The sequence below is a fragment of the Phalacrocorax carbo genome, chromosome 16, assembly GCF_963921805.1.
Source record: "Phalacrocorax carbo chromosome 16, bPhaCar2.1, whole genome shotgun sequence".
Taxonomy (NCBI): Eukaryota; Metazoa; Chordata; class Aves; order Suliformes; family Phalacrocoracidae; genus Phalacrocorax; species Phalacrocorax carbo.
In genome coordinates this window covers 10,251,107-10,266,346 of record NC_087528.1, presented here as the reverse complement: position 1 = coordinate 10,266,346, position 15,240 = coordinate 10,251,107, and positions in this window count along the sequence as shown.

Here is a 15,240-nt window from a genome sequence, read left to right as displayed (position 1 = left end):
TTTCACTTATGAGAATAATCTACTGCAACCTGCACTTTCAGCTGCCTTTTTGGAAAAGACATGTCATTGGGATATATTAAATATGTTGCACTCTATCATCCACAATTAAGTTTATCTAATTTAGGATTAAAAACTGCACAAGTATCAGAGCTGATTTGTACAGATCCAGTTTAAGTCATCCCAGTTCAACAGGTGAATCACCAGATGAACAGTACTGTACTATACTCAAAGCCAGGTTGATTTATCATATGATGGATTTTTTTAAACTACAATAAAGTCCTGCTACAATAGCATTTTATTTTATCTTCTGCTACTGAACATAGCACCTCCTGCTTTGTGTTACAGAAGGTTTTCATTTGAAAAATAGGTCACTTCAGGAACTGTTTTGAAATGATTGTTTAAACAAAGCTTACGAACACAGATAAAATTCTTCTGCTGGAATGTCTTCTAATGCCTGCAGCAAGGCTGGCCATCCAAGAAGGAGCATATAGGATAGCAAAGAAAATTTGTGAAAAGAACCATGAAGAGTAAAAAAACTGATTTAAAAGCACTGGAAGCTTTTCCACTGGTGTAAACACTGTTCAACCTTTTTTCTCTCCTTTGCTCTTCCCTCCTCTATTTTGCCCTGGAACAACACAAATTACTTTGCGGGGTGCAGACATCTGGCAAGAATAATCGACTTGCAGGTGATCCTGATGGCTCAAGCACATATGGATTAGTTGGCCATTTATGACACAAAGATAAGGCTTAGTAATGCTGCACATGTTAAGTTGGGTCTATCAAAAGGCATTTTAAGTAAATTGTAGCCATCCTGTATTACTGGTGTAGTTCCAGACCCTAAACTTAGCTCATCACTTAAGATGGTGAGTTCCTCCCATTTGAAGGCTGTTTTACTACTGAGGGTGGAGATAAAGAACAGGAAAACCCACTAACTTCAGAAAGGTAGAATAGCCTGCCTTGAAAAACAATTACTTCTTTTGTTAACTTTAAAATACCTAAAATCCATTTTTGGGGGCAAAAGGTATGTATATGCAGTTTTTCACTTAACCTGTTAAGAGCCAAAGAACCAATGTAACTAAATGAAGTAGCATTGCATTTCCATATGAGATACCCTAATTTTTTCAGTGTCTCTACGAACTCCGTATTCAGGGCATATTCACCAAAGTTTTTTTGTTGATTAAAAACACCACACATAATAGTAATCATCTAAGAAATAATACTTAACACAGTACCTCTGGTCATCTCACTTCAGACCATATCCTTTCTTAAAGCCAGAGAAAGTAAGGCCTTTGTGGATGCATGTTAAAACATTCCCCACATGCACACACTTTTGTTTAGCACAGACAAAACTATTAAGTATTGGGACCAGTGCTGTTTAACATCTTTGTCAGCGACATGGACAGCGGGATCAAGTGCACCCTCAGCAAGTTCGCCAACAGCTAAGCTGTGTGACGCGCTCAGCGTGCTGGAGTCATCCAGAGGGACCTTGACAGGCTGGAGAGGTGGGCCCGTGCGAACCTCATGAAGTTCAACAAGGCCAAGTGCAGGGTCCTGCACATGGGTCGGGGCAATCCCAGGCACAAATACAGGCTGGGCGGAGAATCGATTGAGAGCAGCCCTGAGGAGAAGGACTTGGGGGTGTTGGTTGATGAGAAGGTCAACATGACCCAGCAATGCATGCTGGCAGCCCAGAAAGCCAACTGTATCCTGGGCTGCATCAAAAGAAGCGTGGCCAGCAGGTCGAGGGAAACGATTCTCCCCTCTACTCCACCTGGAGTACTGCATCCAGCTCTGGGGCCCCCAACAGAAGGAGGACTTGGACCTGCTGGAGGGGTCCAGAGGAGGACCACAAAGATGCTGAGAGGACTGGAGCACCTCTCCTATGAAGACAGGCTGAGACAGTTGAGGTTGTTCAGCCTGGAGAAGAGAAGGCTCCGGGGAAACCTTACTGCAGCCTCCCAGTACCTGAAGGGAACTTACAAGAAAGCTGGAGGGGGACTTTTTACAAGGGCATGTAGTGATAGGACAAGAGGTAATGGCTTTAAACTTAAAGAGGGTAGACTTAGATACTAGGAAGAAATTCTTCTCTAGGAAGGTAGCAAGGCACTGGAACAGGTTGCCCAGAGAAGCTGTGGATGCCCCATCCCTGGAAATGTCCAAGGCCAGGCTGGATGGGGCTTTGAGCAACTTGGTCTAGTGGAAGGTGTCCCAGCCCATGGCAGATGGTTGGAACTAGATGATCTCTAAGGTCCCTTCCAACCCAAACCATTCTATGATTCTATTATATGACACCTTAAAAAACATGAATCAGGACTTTCACTTCTACAATAATAAAAAAAAAAGAAAAATTAAGAACAGTAATGCAAGGCAGATCTTACATTCTGAATCCTATGTTCTATTAAACAACATTTCAAAATTCTACAAAATACTTGGAGACTTTCAAAACTCAGCTAGCCAAGGCCCCAGGTAACCTGATGCAAACCTGAAGTCAGCCCTGCTTTGAGCAGAAGGTTGGATGAGATGACCTTCAGAGGTCACTTCCAATCCATGTTAGTTTATAATTTTATAAGATAAAATAGAGAGTGTGTGGGAGTGTGTTTGTATACGCATACATACACGCAAACACACTTGCCCTCTTTCTTTCTAGGCACCCTTGCCAGTCTATTGATAAAACTACACTGAGTACTGCAGGTAAAGCAAGGTTACAATCACTGAGTGGCAGACTGATTTTGGTATCTTAAATACATATCCATTTTACACATATACACGAGAAGTACAGAAGAAAGTATTGCTTTATGACCTAAGTGAGGTGGCAAAGATTTAGGACTTCTCACACTTATCAGCTCTGTCCAGTTTCAGAAGTGTCCAATTTATCTGTTGAATCCTCAGCTTCATGAAAACACAATCCTCACTGCCCAGAGCTTTGACTCCTGTAGTGGTGAAGAATCTCTCTGGAATTATAAAGAGATGAAATATTAATTGCTTCTGCTGAGACATCAGAAAGGAGGGGAAGCATGCTTGTCCTGAGACAGGTAACCACTCAAACCACAAAAACGTTCAGGTTCACCATTCCTCTCTAGCCCACATTTCATTTATACATCTTCAACTGAAACTCCACTACTCCTACCTGCGGAATTCCTCCTTTGATGCGTTTCCCTTCTGCCATCCACTGAGCAGTATTTTCAGCAGTGACTCATGAGAATGTGCTTAACATTGTTGAAACTTGTTCAGGGTGCCTTGATTTAGAAGCCCAAAAGACATGTCACTAGCAACAGACACAGGACGTGAAAGTTTCTTAGAAAAGTAATGACAAACATCACACTTACGATAGCATTTCTTGAACAAGATGACCTACTAAGCCTGAAGAATTCAGAATAAAACCAGATTCCTGCACCCGTTGTGTTCTTAAATAATGTGTCTAGGTGCAGCATTCTACTTCCTCATGAATTTTTTACTGTATGATCAAGCCTTATAAACAGGCATTCAGAATAAGAAAAGAGCTGAAGAATTAGCCAGCCATTCTAAACAATAAGAAAATAGGGCATTGAAACACTATTATTTTCTACAGTAACCTACACCAGGCTGTCTCACCTCCGTTATAGTCACCGCCACAAGTGATGTCCACGACAATCTACAAAACTACTTATTTCAAAGAAAGCTGCGAAAGTGCTTTTAAATAGTTTTTTTTTTAAGTTTTGTAGGGTTTTTTTCCTGCAAAAGTAAATCACAATATGGAACAGACCACCTTTCCCAAACAAAGCATACGAGCTTTTCACACAATGCTAAGTCGTTGCTGAGCTAAGAGCACAATCCTAATTGCGATTTTAGAAAATTACTTCTGGTAAAGGCAAAATAATAGAATATGAGGTTAGTAGTATGAAAACTGGTGCAACATGACTTAAGTTCTTTAGCTAATGGTTTGAAATTTAAGTTCCAACACAGAACCTGTTCTCTTTTGGATGGAAGTTTCCCAGTTTACATAGTAAAATACTTACATTTCAAAAGATTTTTTTAGATCCACAGTTCTAAGGAAACCAGCTGGGACAGTTAAGCCACATTACAAACACAAAACACATTCTATGTTTTCACAGCGACTGTTTGCCTTTCACGATAAACCCATAAAGAAAATGTCCTAATTTTCATAGTATTAGGTCAGACACCTAAACTCAGTATTGCCAAGAACCCAACTAACTTGTTTTGCTTAGAGTCATTCTTCTGTGTGTATATTCTTATCCTATCATTGGCACAACAGCGTGAACAGTTTTTATGGATTTAGTTCTGACATTTGAACATATTCAAGTTCAGCAACTTCCACAGACCCACAGATGCAGGAAAACTTACTCGGCTGTTTTACCAAAAGCATTGCCATTGCTCTTGTCATGCTCTTGGCAGAAGCAAGAATCTTTGTTTCAGAATCACTGCCATTCACTACTCTGCAAAATTTACTGGAAAATACTAATGATGATATTCTACTCTACAGAAGTCAGATATTCAAAAGCATATGTTGAAAGAACAACCCAAGATATATCATCCATGCATATTACAACATTACAAAAGGAAATTTTATAAAGTCTAGCACTTCATGCTGAAGTCAAGAGAAAAGTAGTCTAATCGTAGGTTTTGGAGAAAACACACTAGTATGGGCTGAACCATACTCCATTCAAGTACTATGCACCTGAATAATCATTCTGCCAGTGATTTTATGCAGTGAGCGCACTTCAAAACATCATGCGTTTACAGTATTAGTCTACTTCCACAGGAATAAGTCATTAAATATCAATATTTTTAGTGTGCATTTATAAAGGCACACGAACGGGCTGACAAGATGGTGCTCAAATGCCACAGAAGGGCAGGGCTCCTTACTGAAATAAGCTACTGCAGTTCCAGATTCTTGTGCTGATCTTGTACTTTGGAGGAAGACGTAACTGATTATACCGACGGCTGAGTCCTCTTCCCTTTTCACAGTGATGACATTGACAATAGGAAAATCTGCAAGCGGTGGAAGACACTTCACTGAGAACTAGTGTCACCAGTCATATTTTTTCTGTGAGCCAAACTGAGTCATTTACATGAATGACTGCTTGGCAGGCAAAGAAAAATGTGAAAGGTACAGAGCAAAGAGAGGACACAAAGACATGGGAAGTAGTGTTTTCATTTTGAGAAAGCTTCAAACAAATTATTTTCTCTGCTTTAAAAAAAAAGTTCTGTGCAACATTTGGCAAAAGATATTGTTAATAAGTTAACGGTGAATTTTTATACTTCAAAAGAAAAGAATATTTAAGAGCAGCAGTTTCTTATAGCTCATTAAAAAACCCTGAATGTTAAGTGTAATGACCTAATTAGGGGAATTTTGCCATACAGAGACTGTTCTAATGTAAATTGATGGGAAAACCCAGCTGACTTGAATACTGTAAGATCAAGACCTAAACGCTTACGGAAGTGTGTGTGGTTAAAGAAAAAAAAAATAATCAGAAGACTGGGAGTTCCTGTCCTTCTGACAACCATATATTGAATACAATCACACTAATTTCACAGTTTCTCAGTTAAAAACTTTCCAGGATTACTCATACTTAGTAACTACAAAACAAATTCAGAACTGCCAACGCTATTCTGTTGAACTTCAGTTACTGAAAATACTCCACACTTACTTCATCTTTGTTAAGACAGAACAATTAAGAGGCATCATGTATCAGCTCAAGTAGTATCAAAAGCCAAAGCAAGAGATCAAATTATTCAGTAATGAAAAATATTTAGATAAACAACATAGTATCTGTTCTTGATTACTCATCTTTTAGAAGTCACTAACACAACACACTACATAGTCCGGTGTCTTTACCCAGCAGATTGAAATGCACCAATAACCTGCAAGAATAGCTTCCAGTATGTGAAATACGTTAAGTTTGTTCCCTAAGAAAAAGTATTTCAAGAAAAGCATTCAGGATGGAAGCGCACTTGATGCTGCAACTGCTACTAGAATGTAGGTTTCATTTTAGCCCTTTGAGTTTTAAATGAGATGTGAGGAACTTTTTCATTAACACAACCTACAGAAAGTTAATAAATTTTGAATAAGCTTGAGCAATGCCTATTAGCATTTTGGCTTGTTGTTTCTTGTTGCCCTTCCGAGAACTACGTACAGACTCTCACAGTGAAATAATCCACTCCACACACTTTATTAATATTAACACAGCACAATGAAACTTTAGGTAATTAAGTTTAATGTGCTGTTCAACAAGTAACACGGGCTTTCATACTACAACTTAGAGTAATTCTTTATAGTTCACAATATTCTCACAGCAAAATCAAAATGGACCAAACACTGCCCCAGTACTGTTATGCAAGAGCTTGATTTTCCTCTCGCTGGTCACCCTGAAAAGTAACACAATGATCATAGTTACAATGTGACATTCAAATATCTAAATATGAAACATTTGCATTGTTTCACAAAGTACATCTAGGCAAGTACATTCCCCTAATAGAATCTTCTGCCTTTGAAATAATGGAAAACATTACAATAGTTCCATCTGTGCTTTTTATTGTGCAATACATATCATCAGACCAACGTTTTGGGGTTTTATGACGTGTATCTATAGGTTTCACTATAGTGAAATACAGATCAACATTCAGTATTACAATAAAGTAAATTATTTAATTAAGTGTCTTAGCCTAACCACTCAATCTTAATTTTCTGAATGGAAAAGCAGTGTTACACATTTACTTTCACATTACATTAGTGAAATAACCACAGATTGTGGTTTGCCGCGTGTGTGGGGATGGGAGCGGAGGGGGTGGGGGTGGTTAATTAAAAACAAACTGTGAACGCTAAAGACCAAAACCAACACATGCAGAGTCTTTTCGTTCAATTAAGCATTGTTATTTTGTACTTTGGCTAGACTTAGAGATTCTGAATGCAGAGCAGTCAAAGCATTAAAAATCAATTTGTTGGTGGAGTACAGGAAGCTGTCCTACTAAGCAGGGCATTTTATCTTTTTTTCACTTAAATGTAATTTTTTCTTTCCTGCTTGCTAAGAAACTCCTCAGCCGTTCGCATACGTGTCACGGTAAGTCTTCAGCATTAACAGCTTGCTGGCCATTACCTCAAGATTGTTTATGTTCTTTCCAAGTTAGGGAATTACACTTTACAACTGCGTGTCTGGACAGTAATCGTACAACTTTTCAGACAGCAGATTAGTTAAGATAAAGAGAACTTCTGCAACACAGACTCTTGCAAGATCCCGTGATTGTGAGAAAAGTTAAGTAGCAAAAATAGTTATAAAAGAAGCTGCCACTACCTTTTTAGGAGAGACAGGAACTGAAGCTGAAGCCTACCTTCAAAGCAGGGGCTTCCCAACTATCATTTTACTAATGACTGACACCAACTCATCCTACAGGTTTCACTCTTCCTCACCAAACTGCTGTGACACTTTGGAGTATTTATTTTGTATTTGTATTCTGTTTCATTTCTCAGTGAATCAAGGCAAAAACTAGATACATTCCATAATCAGTCCCAGGAAAGTCAGTTCTATCATGAGAATCTGTCCCAGTAATAAGGGTCCATGTAAAGGAGTTTTTGAATCTCTGTCACTCAAATATTGCAGAACTAAAAAGAATCCCAAATCCCCCAACGCTTCCTCAAAAAACCCTATTCAACTACTTTGACTCATCATTCTTCAATCAACATCAGAGTAAATTACAAACATCAAAAGGAAAAAAAAATTGTTTATTATCTGCTTTGGCAGTTTTGCACTTGTTACACATAAACCAGAAAATAGTTTGAATCTAGCTTGGTTACTATTCTAAATGGTCACCTTGGAAGTTAATAATAATGGAGGAAACATTAAGAGAACTGACTGTATTCAGGAACCTAACTGAACATGGTTCAGTAACACCTCCCTTTGGCTACGCCCTGCTAATAATCACATTTCCATACATTCTTTTCTTCCTGTGTTATTTCAACATTCCAACTCTTCACATGAGCCAGAACTCAAAAAACCATACATTTCCCCTGGCAAGAATCTTGAAATCCCTGCTACTTGACTCCCTCACTGTTCCTCCATTAACTTAATTGTCCACAACAACAGTAGCCTCTGAAAGCTAACATCACCAAGCAAGACTCCCTGAACAAGACAGAAACCAAACATTAAAGCCACTGATGACACAGGTCAGTGTAAGTGTTCTTGCTCCATTATCTTTGATATTTCCAGTTTCTTAACAGTTAGTGTTTAGCCAACTGAGAACTAGACTACATAATAAAAGGCCTAGAATACAACAGCTGCTTTATAACTATTAATTCAGAATTTGTTAATAAAACCCCTTCAACAAGACCTTGTTCTTTTTCTGGCCCTTATATTGCAGCATCAAATGAAAAGATATACTCCATAAGGCCCAAAACAATAACAGCAACAGGAAAACATTACACCCAAATGCCTGGAAAGCAGGAAATACCTGCCTTAATCTCCACCCTTCAGTAGGAAATGCAGTACCACACCTTTAAAAACAAGAAGGAAAAAAAAAAGCATACATTAACAGAACCGCTGTTCCTTTTCAAAGGAAAACCACTATTTTCTACACAATTAAGAATTCTTGTCCACCCATCTAAAAACACTAAGGTAGTAATTGAGTTTAGTCTTACTTTTAAGACCCAAGTTCAGCTACCAACATAACTTTGGGCAAACCACTTGACCACTGTAAGGATATCCCACAAGTAATAAGAATCCCTCAATACCATCACCACTTCGCTGCTATACTGTGAATGGAAAACAAACCCCAAAGCATCACCAGTGATGTGGTGCTCAGAAACTGAAACACAAAACAATTATTTTCCTCAAGGGAGGATATACAACTAACTCTTGGGAGGTAAATATCCCTGGAATAACACAGTATGTCCTAGGATGTCTGTCCCATAAAACTCTCATGTTTGAATCCCCTTATTCTTAGCTGTCATTTCTTAGCTTTCTACAATTACCACTTCATAAACACCTGATCATTTGTCCAGCATCTTCATGTATCATGAGGCTGTAACAAAGCATTGTATACCTTACCTTTTAGGGTAACAGGAAGTTTTTTTTCATACCTAACAACTTTTCACAATATTCCTCGCATCTCGGAAGGCTGAAATAAGCAATCAATTAAGAACAAACCCTTTATCTCACCTGTATCCAATCAGTCCCAGGAACTCAATTATTGCTGCACTCCAAACTAAAATTGTATTGCCAGAGAAAAATGCTATTTTGAAGCATGTACTTGAATTTGTAAGCTTCATCAGCACTGGTATTTATTTTCTCCTGACCTAGCTTCTAAGAAATCTTCTGTGTCACAGAATTGCTTTCAGAACCCCAACTTGTTCACCTACTAAAATAAAAAGTAAGAAGAATTAGGAAACTCACAAGCAAAAACACAATGGAAAACAAGACTCAGACAAACATGCTACATGCGTTACATACTTCACCATATTAGCGAGGGGTTTGGACACACCATGCAATGCCAATGCAATGTCCTAGGTTCTCAGTGTCCCCCTGCACACATTAAAAGATACATTATTTTTTTTAAAGGTCAGAAAACTAAGACACAGATGAAATTACAATTATTCAGTAACAGTGTTGTGGATAATTGAAACCTAAATAAAGATTAATGGACAAGCATACCTATTTGAGGCTCCTCTGATCTCAACTGTGCATGCCTTAGTTACTGATGACACGGCAGTAAAAGAAATCAGCAGTCGACTGATGGTGTGGTTGCCTCGTTGAGCGCAGCACTATTTTTAGATAGGTTAACATGTCACTTTGTATGTAATATGACTCAGTCAACAATGAAACATTTTTCTTTTGAGAAAGGTTAAAGCACGCGCAATTGCACTTGCCTGGAGACTGTACTACTGTAAAAATCTAACTGCTTACTAAAGTGACTAGGATACATGTAAAGTACTAGCTATTTTCTTGTTCTACGCTTGAATCTTGCGCACAATTAAGGAAGGCAGTCACTGAACAAGCAGGTTTGTGGTGCGTCCTCTACAAGTCTTACAGCTTTTCCAAAATATCTCAGATTCTTGCTTCAGAAGGACTGGGCCCACCATTATGTCCCAAGATGTTTTTACGATAACAAATTAGAGCATGAATGACATGGGTTTCTAATAAACAAAATTAAAAGTAATAATAAAATCATTGTAAAATATTTTCAAATGCAAAGCATGCAGAAAACCATAGCATCACTAACGTGTCATCTGCCTCTGTTGACAAGCAGTCACGCAGCACCTCTCTCTCTTCTTTCACCGTTACAATTCTCACATCTCCCAGTTCAGAACAAGGAAATTCTTTAGATAACCGGTCATCATTGTCATACCTGCAAATACAACCCAGATTGTTAACTGAAACATTTGAAATTGAATTGTTAAATTTCTTCTGCAAAAAAGTTTTGTTTCTCTCTCATCTAGAGTGGTATTATGTGCTCAACAATACAAACAACAAAACAAATACATCAGCTGTTCTACAAAGGATATAAAAAAACCCTTCCATGTTAATAAATTTAGCTGTATACTTTTCTCTTCCTTATATAGCTTCCACCCCATTTTATTTAAATGTCAGCTACAGCTTTTTAAGTACTACGAAGTAAAATATTTCATCCACCCTTCACATATAGAGTATACTACTAACGTTCCATCAGCCGCTATTAAAGAAGTGTTGTCTGACAATGCTCTTTCTTCTTTCACAGTAATTCTTCTCACACCCTCAGGTAGGGAACAGACGGGAGCTTTTGACAACGGGTCGTAGCTGTCATATCTAGGAAGAAAATACACAGCTGGTATTAATGCCAAGAATTATTCACTTGGTATTAGTAAACAGAGAAGCATTGTGACAGCCTACTCACAAATCCAGTAAAAACCCTGCGACTTCTGCATCGTTTCTGAAATCCAGCTTTTCTTTAAGTGTCAGCCATCGGTCAATATGATTTCCCACATAAATCCTTGTTTTCCCTCTTCTTCTATCAAGACTTTGCTTTCTCTTTTTCTTTTCCAGAAAAGACAACACTGGGGGCCTTCCACATCTTTTTGCTGGCAGGGACATTATAAGCCTAGAAATAAAGGAAAGGCTATTTAGCGAGACGCAGCTCAGAGCAGCAGGTTGCACCTCCGCGTTGTGGATCACCACGGCAGACTGACCGCCAAATGCCACGCGCCGCTGGCTCCGATGAAGCGAAGCCCGGCTGTAAATGAGAGCCCCCCGCACCGACGGCTGCCCGGGCCCCGCCGCCCCCCCGAGCCGAGGGAAGGCGCGGCGGCACCGGCTCCCCGGGGGCTCCGCCCGCTCCCGCCCCGCCCCGTCCCTCCGCGGCGGCGGCTGCGAGCGCGGCCGTTTCCAGTCAGGCCACGGCGAGGGACACCGGGACCGCCCCTGACGGGAGCGCGCCGGCCCCGCCGCGTCCCGGGCCGCCGGCCCCTCCCGCTCCCCACACCCGCAGCCCCGCCCCCTCGCACCCACCCACCCGGGTCGCCCACGGCCCCGCCGGATCACCCGCTTGGCAACGGCAACGGCAACGGCGGAGATAAACACTGAGCACGTGACGGGCGGGGGGCGGCGCGCGCTGATGACGCAGAGGGCGGGGCGGGACACGCCCCTCCGGCAGCCCCGCCCCCACCAAAAGCGCGGGGCCGCCTTCGGTGTGCCGTGAGGTGTCACAGGGCGCGAGCCGGGCTTGCTCTGGGGAGGGCCGGTACCAGTTCTAAGGAAACCGGTTAAAAGCCTTTTTTCAAATGTTAAAACGTGCAGTTATCTACACCGTCATCCTCTGAGGGAACACGTAACTGAGGTAACGACTGGTAAATGCAATTGCTGAGGCTGAGAGGAAGCAGGTAACGCAATATAATATTCCCTTAATAACAAACTTTAGTAAATGAGCTACAAACAATTAAAAAAATACACTTTTTCCAAGCAACAATTCCCAGTGTGAACTGCACAAATACTGGATTATTATTTTACCCTCGGAAAGGCCAGATTCAGAGACAAAACTAGAACCTTCCTCTGAAGACCAGAAAACATTTGAAGTTTGACTTCCCTGATGAAAGGGAAATATTAAACAAGCGACACAAAGAAAAAGAGAATGGAACAGAAATTTGGAATTCATGTCATCACAATGTGTTATAACGACAATGCCGCACCCAGAGCGTGTTCTACCCGTTTCTTAGCACTGCCACACAGTTCTCCTTACATATACCGCATTTTTAAATACATTACTAAAAAGACACACCAAATTAGCTAGCAATGTGTATGGATGATTTTATCTACACACAAGGACAACCATACAGTTTACTTTTTATTATTTCTACTCTCAGTTTTGGTGTAACAAATCAAACAAGGTAGCTCAAGAACTAGTAGGTAACGGAAGGCTCATAGAAACATTTATTTGCATTTGCTGACTCAGCTGAATAACTTGACCGAAACAAAATCTTTTCGTTGGTTTTTGTCCTACATTTACATAGCTTGAAAGTGAACTGAAATAAAAAAGCCATCATGTCCTTAAATATATTTCACTATCTGTTATCATTTACAACAACAGTATGTGAGCAGGTTTTCATGACTCATTTTAGTGTGTGAGCTAACAGAAAAGTAAATTTTAAGATAATTATAGCATAATTCTTTTTGTAGAATGTAACATAGAAGAATTATCATAGCATAGGTTCTCTCAAAATAGCACAAATTGTTGGTGATGTGTATATAAAGGTTATCCCTTGTATTTTACCCTTTTCATATAAAATATGAGGTAATTCCTCCTCTATCACCATTATTTCTGTAAAATACATACTTGGTCATACTGTTTCCAAGAAAATATGACGATTTAGGAGGCTTTTCACACTACTTCTGATTGCCATCACAAATATAGTTATTGTCTGTATAAGTAGATTCACATTCCAAATAATGGAACTGTGTTAACCACTAAAAGCTGTTGTGTGCTTCCAAGTTCCTGTTTATCTTGAAACCACAAAGCTGCTGGGAGAAGCAAGGGAGGACTAACAACATTTACTTCTACCAAGTAATTACGAAAAAAAGGCAAATAGGCAGCGGCTCACCTTTTATGCTAACTTCATAAGTTAAGCAAGCTACTGCCGTTACGCATGCTTGTAAAGTTAAAAACAGCATTTAAAAATAAAGGTGCATGTCTGTGATCTCACTAATGAATTAATAGATAAAAAAAATCAAAGCTTTTAAGTTAATATGTCTTGCCATATTTGTGGTTCTTTTTCCTGTTCCTCTCATTCAGGAGGTCTGCTAGCCAGTATTCATTTCTCCTGCTTCAGCTGATTCTGGCTGCATATCAGACACAGCAAGGGAATGCTTTTAATCCCACCAATACCTATATTAATGTTGATTGTACCGCTTGGATGTTCATGTCAGTAAAGTTGGTGTTTTGCCCCTGAATGGTTTCACACAAGTCCTTTAATAAACATGCACTCCTAGTACAGCGAAGTGTATGTTATAAAGCAGCAGCAGCTGCTGCTTAGAGTGAAATTTCAAAGCTGATACCCCAGGCTCAGCAAAGGTTAAGGTTCATTTTCCTCCACAGCAATGCAAAGAAATGTAACTGAGGGCACCAGGTGCAGCACACTGCCTCCTCCTGAACTGCAGCTGCAGCCATGCCGGCAAGAATTTCAGAAGTTTACAGAGTTCACATCAGCCTCTCCCCTACATTACTTCAACTCCCTCTCTTTCCATCAACTTCTCATTGAAAATCCTGGCTACACTATCACCTTTCTGCTGATAAATATTTTACTACGCTGCATTAGTTTCCAGAGCAAACATCTTATCTTTGAGCTCGTGCATTATTTAGCTTCCAAATGTAAGCATAGCAATAATGTACCTTACAAACTTATGGAGCCTGTTGTCTCCTAAGGCAATTTTCAATATAAAATACCCTATGTTGCTACAAGAGCAACTAGTAAACCCAGCAATATGTTTAAATACCCATTTATTTCATTCATTTATTTCATGTTTTATATATATATATATTTGTGAGACAGGATTGAGAAACTGGTCCCTGGAAATGCTAATGTAAACATCCTCATAGAGTGAGTCATTTATGTAATAGTATAAAAACCACACAGCGACCAAGTTTAGCTAGCTAAGTAGCTTGTTTCCAGAATGCATGGGGATGCTCGATCCCTTATCTGGTATATTCTCCCAGTTTCCAGTTATCAGTGATTTGAGGACTTTGACAAGAGGGTGAGTCCAAACCATTACATTAAACAGGCATGGAAAGACCTATGCTCTGTGAACTGAATCCCTTTTAGACCCCCACTTAATATTTTGGGCTTTGTAAAATCCTACTGCAGCGATTCTTCACTTTGATTTTTGAGCTGTTTATTATGGAAATGTTATTCCTAGACAAAAAGTGATTTATGACACTACCACAAAGTCATATTTCCATGTTCCAGTGCAATACTGCTGCCCCATTAAAAAATACCACAGTGATACTAATTAGCCCCCCCCAATGACCCAACTCTCTTATCATCAGTAGCTTTAACCAGTCTGTTTCCCTTCTAGCCTGAAATAGAATCAATGGCAACTATTTAAGAAAGAACTAAGACTAAAGTTGAAAACCACAAGGTCTATCACCACAGAATTCATTCCAGCAAGAGTCTTTCCTTGCATTAAAATCCTTAATGCTTTCAGAAACCAATGTATTAAGAACAATGTACAAAAGATAGATTGACACAAAGGTTTAAGGTGTAGACTTTCAGAAAGCATGCTCATTTTCAAAATTGAGCTCCCAGTCATTTGGGCCTTCATGGTACAAGACAGGAACTACTATATTCTAACAAATTTTAAGAAAAATTAGCTCTACAGAAGCCCAGCAAGACCTGCATTCTTAAAGCATCTGCATCCGGGTAAAATAGGTAATACAAAAGTAGAATTTCTTACGTTTATTGATCACTGCTTAGGATGATTTTTCACATTTAAATTCTTCCACGAGCTGCACATCTTCAGTCCTTCATCGAAGTTATCCTATCTGCAAAGAATTAATAATAAGAGAAACAGTCTGTATTGATTCAATGCTTTGTTACACACATCCTCTAAACAAGGAAGTTGAGGTTTTTGGCAATCAGTACACCTTTGGATTGTACCTCTGCCTTCAGTGCTGCCTTTTTTGCCAGATCTTCCCCCCTTCTTCTGGTAGCCAGCACAAGTGTGAGACAGTAGTGTGGACACACACAAGAATTTCAGCTACTTTCAGTATTCCGCAGCAAGACTCCTT